General features: G+C 42.9%; 1 long non-coding RNA gene across 1 annotated transcript in view; it reads left to right on the top strand.

The window, feature by feature from the left end:
* Positions 1 to 2,671: 2,671 nt before the first annotated feature.
* Positions 2,672 to 5,015, top strand: part of LOC108520154 (uncharacterized) — a 5,189-nt gene continuing 2,845 nt past the window's right edge. Inside the window, exon 1 of the long non-coding RNA XR_001882838.1 lies at positions 2,672 to 2,771. This is a non-coding gene — a long non-coding RNA (uncharacterized LOC108520154). The remainder of the gene's footprint in view (positions 2,772 to 5,015) is intronic.

Below are 5,015 nucleotides of genomic sequence, written 5' to 3' on the forward strand. Positions count from 1 at the left end.
GGCCAGTCAATGGAATTCTTGACCCGGATGTTCCCACGTTCCTTGTGGGTTGGAATGGGGATAACAGTTCCCCGTGTCTCGGGTCGCCGTGCAGATCAGCAGAGTATAAGGTGGATGAGGCGGTGATCTCAGATGCCACAGCTTGGGTTTTTCCAAGTCAGTTTTAGATGCCACAAAGCAACCACCAGGGAAACCGTCCGATGACACAGGTGCTGGTGTCCTTGCCCCAGACTTTTGAGAGCTTCTTTTTCAGAAGGTCTTCAAAGACCGGAGCTCATGACTTCTAATAAAGTCAACTCAGGAAGATGAATTTGATTTTTTTTAATTCATCATTTGGATCCCACCTGATTAACAAGGTGGATGGTCAAGAGGAGCAGCTGCTGGCCTGGGTCGAAGGTGAAGTGAGAGAAGCTGGTTCTGAGGCCAGTTTGCAAGGAGAATATCAATGAGATGAGTGCCTGGCTCCACGAGATGATGAACTGGAAGGACTTCTTCCTTCTCAGTTGGGTATTAAAGTGCTGGCATGCTTACTTTTTGAAAGTCTCGTTTATTGATGCTTTGAAAGCTCAAGTACAGCATGCAAATACCAATTTCTTTTCATGATTTTATTTTGTGAGATTATTTTATTAGAATAATAATAAAATAATTCAAAATAATTGGAGAAAATGAATCATAGTCATATATATATTATGAAATGATGTGGATTAAAACTCTTGAAGGAATTTAGACTTTGTGTCCAAACCCGCGAACTAGCTCTTGTAGCGTGCAGGGTGTTGTTCAATGTTTGAGAATTACAGGACTTAGGACTAAATGAGACCTTGACCAAAGGGATCTGCATGAGATTGATAAGGCAGCCTTACCACAGTTCTAGAGAACGGGCATTTGAGATCGTATCTGCTGCCGCTTAGCAGAAAGAGGAAAACAGAAAGGAAGTGGGGAGAAGGAAGAGATTGAGGAAGGGGCAGGCCCAGAGTTCGAAGCTCCCGCCTCCTTTGGGGATTCTTTTCTTCACAGCTTACTTCCCATTATTTGACTGAGTAAATAAACAAGTATAGGTGTAATTGTGTACACATATGTAGATGTCACTGGATTCTTAAATACAAAAAATTTGTTTACTTTTAACTTAACAAAACATTTAGCATAGGATATATCTCATCCTATCTCCAAAACAAATATTTAATGGGAATCGGGAAGCTTGGAAGAAAGACCCTTAGAGATCATCTGGTCCAGCTCCTGATGTGGCAGATATGGGAGGGAGAGCCGAGGTACTCAAAGGGAGTTAGTGGCCAAATTGGGACGAGAGCTGATGTACTGCTTTAAAATACACTGTTGTCTAGACGTGGTATTTCACGCCTGTAATCCCAGCACATTGGGAGGCTGAGGCAGGGGGATCGCTTGAGGCCAGCAGTTCGAAACCAGCCTAGGCAACAGAGCAAGACCCTGTCTCTACCAAATGGAAGTTTTAAAAATTAACCAGGAATAGTGATGCACACCTGTCATCCTAGCCACTATGGAGGCCGAGATGGGAGAGTCACGTGAGCCCAAGAATTGGAGGCTGCAGTGAGCCATGATTATGCCCTGCACTCCAGCCTTGGTGACAAAGTAAGACCCCATCTCTAAAACAAATTTATAAAATAAAAAATACAACATTTATGGAGTATGCATTAGTGATATTGGGAAGACCTCGCCCATCAAGTTCAGCACAGAGGGAAAGTTATTTGGTTTTTTCCCTACTCTTTAAATTGTTTGAACAGCAGCTCAAATGAGTTTAATGAACATCATCTTTTTTTTTACCTTTTATCTTTCCCATGTTTGTTTGTCCAGTGCAAATGCCTAAGATTTTTTCATTCATGGCAATACAGTTAGCTGAAACAGCCTCATGTTTGTGAAAATAACCTCTCAAGATTCCAATATTCAAGCAGCTTCCTAGTCATGCCATTGTTGAACTAAAGCGGGTTAGGTAACAACCTCAGTTAATTAGATTCTTTTTTTGTATATGCCTTTCCTGTGAGGAAAGTTGAAGTGATAATTTTTTAAAATGGGTTGGTAGAAAACAGTTTCTGTTTAAAGAAGACGGATTAGAAAGACCAAATTCATTTGTAGGAAAAGAACAGGGCTTAGAATACCTGAGGAGAAACAGTCGTAAACATCAAATTTTACCTCTAATTGAAAGGGATGATATTAAGAGAGTGTAAGTGCCTCGTAGCTTTAGGTTTTAAGCCCACGTCTGCATTATTTTCTGCAAGTAGGAACTATGATATAGCTTTAGTCCTTTCATGTTATTTCACCAAGTGAACAGAAGGCGTCACTAGAAGACATTTTTTCTCTGAGGACGGTTCTCTTGCTCTCAGCCCAAGGGCAAGGGAAAACATTCCTTGGCTGGGATGACGGTGCATCTTTTATCTAGCAAGTCACATTTCGGCTCTGTGTTTCAATCAACTGTAAAATCTTCGGGGCCATCTTAGAAAAGGGACTTTATTATTTTCCATACATGCTATTTTCAAAATAAATGAAATTCAAAATGTTAAAATGAGGTGGCTGTGGTCATGTCTTGGCCAAAGCATTCTCACTTACCTAGATTATGGTTCCATCACAAGGAAGAGTTTGGTGCTGAACTCTTTGTGGCTGGCATGTTTTCCTCCTAGTTGGCACTGTTGAAGAAAAGCGGGGAGGAAGATTGGAGAAACAGACTCAGCAGGAGGCAGGAGGGCGGCAAGGCGCTTGCCAGCAGCCTGCACACCCAGGAAACAGGGCGGTCCCTCATCAAGAAGGTAACGTTCCTCATGTTAGGAAAAGCATTCGGACTAACATTACTCTTGGAAGTGCATCAAAGAGACAAGCATGTGCCACCTAATTCCTTCTCTGTGAAGCATTTGTGCATTTTGCCCTTAGGGTACACGCTGAGAGCCTGTCACAGAGCAGCTAAAATTGGGTGGAAGGCTGTGCCTGGAGATGTTTTAGAACTGGGATCAGCAACACACACACACACTGTGTCAGCAAGCAAGTGACTGAATTTTAAAGTGTGTACTTTTCTTCAGTTTAAAACCTTCTTAAATGAAGTCTGACTTTAGAATGTCATTAAAGCCTTTATAATGAAAAAAAATTGAACATCTTTAAGTTGCATATAAAATATGGACTTGATTTTCCTATGTAGATATTTTAAACCTAAGTATAAAAGGACTTAATTGTGGTTTATGAGTATTTAGTTCATCATTTAAGCATGTTTCATGAGTGACTATGCCTTTTATTGAGAATGTACAGTAATGTATGTTACAAGTTGAAACAAAATTAGGTAATGCATGGTGATCAATACTAGCAAGCATTTCATATGCAAAAGTATTGATGAATTGTTAAATTACAGATGTGATGATGACCAGCTTTTGACCAGGTAGTGCACACTTTCAAAACTGGTGGTGACTGACTTGCTGGTTACCCCTACAATTGCAAATGCACCTTCTGGCTGGAGGCAAAATGATGCATTGGTCAGACACTCCCTGGTCACTTTCTAGGATCAGAAGTCTTCAAGTAGAAAAGAAAAGAATGCTTTCAACCAGATGATCCCCAGGCCCCTTTTAGCTCTAAAATGAGTTAAGCATCTGTGGAAGGGAGAGATGATGAATGTGACTTTCATGCATTAAGAAACTTTCATAAAATGAGATGTGCCCATAGAAGTGTGAGTCAGGAGTTCTGACACTATTTCATCTGATACTTCTGTGTCTTCTTAGGTTACATTGGAATGGCAATTTGAATTCTCTTCTTTGAGACATACGTGGTGTTAAAGATAATATAACTAAAGAATTTAACCCTCGGCCATTTGTAAAGTTCTCAAATGTAACTAGATATTTAGAAAGTATACACATGCACATATTTTTCACACACTGTGTCAAATTCAGATTTCAAAAATGAGATCCTGAAGTGAAAGAAAATCCATCTGTCAAATAATGTATCCCCATTACCCACAAACTTTATTTAAAAGAATCTTGAAATCATTGCTTCAAAAACAATTTTAACACATTCCTCATTAGCTAACCTGCCAACTACTATGTCCTGGCACCAAGCAGCGCCTGGCCCCTTGTCCATCATTTTGGAAGGTGCAGAGACTCCCCAGCCCATCAGGAACTGGGAGTCCCAGAGAGCCAGTGGAAATTTAAATGAAGCCAAAAAGCACAAAGCAGGAGAGGTTCCCAGTGAATAGTGAAATTGGTGCGTTACCCCCTTAGAAGAACGGAGGGTCACCTTAGGTGTGGAAGCCAGAAGGCTTTGAGTGGAGGATGAGATCCGAACTGCCTGAAGGCTGGCTAAGGATTTTAGAAGGCAAGAGAGGCCAGTTGACTGCAGTTGCCCTTGGGGTAGAAAACCCAGTGACCTGAAGCCCCGGGGCTTCCAAGCAGGATGGGGCTGGAATGGGAAGTGCTGCCCCTGGGCGCGTGGAGGCTGCTGTTCCTGCAGCGAGGGTGAACTCTCCCACTCTTCCTCAGTGGCCTGCTTCCCTTTGGCTGGAGACAGTAAGCTCTTTGAAGTTAAAATAAACCGATCTGTCTTAGGCCTTTGTAGCCCACATTGGGCAATCTCAGGTTCTGTTGAGGTCAGGTGTTTCTCAGATGGCCTCTGACAACTCCTCGGTTCATTCCTTCCCGAGGGCTGGCACTGTTTTCAGTCACCCCCTGGCTGTGCTCAAATGTGGTGGGTGAGGCACCTTAAACCTGGTCTGTGTTGAGGGAGTCCCCCAATAGCTGAGGAGGCTTGACATGCCCACTGTTTGTGGGGTGTCTGAATGCTGCCCCGGAGAAGGACAAACAGTCATGACACGTGGGGCCTGAACAGGGGCGCTTGCTGCACGGAGGAGCTCTAGCCTTGCTGATGGAGAGGTACCTAGGAGAGCAGGTACCGGAACCTTCCATCTTTAGCACCAAGGGCAGAAAGGAGCCGGTGTTACGGTCAGCTCATCACGCCCTTCACAGTTCCTGCGTTCCTTTTGAGTGTGCAGTCTGTGGAAATGTAGAAGAGGCAGGAAA

Source organism: Rhinopithecus bieti, unplaced genomic scaffold, assembly GCF_001698545.2.
Source record: "Rhinopithecus bieti isolate Rb0 unplaced genomic scaffold, ASM169854v2 scaffold_51768, whole genome shotgun sequence".
Taxonomy (NCBI): Eukaryota; Metazoa; Chordata; class Mammalia; order Primates; family Cercopithecidae; genus Rhinopithecus; species Rhinopithecus bieti.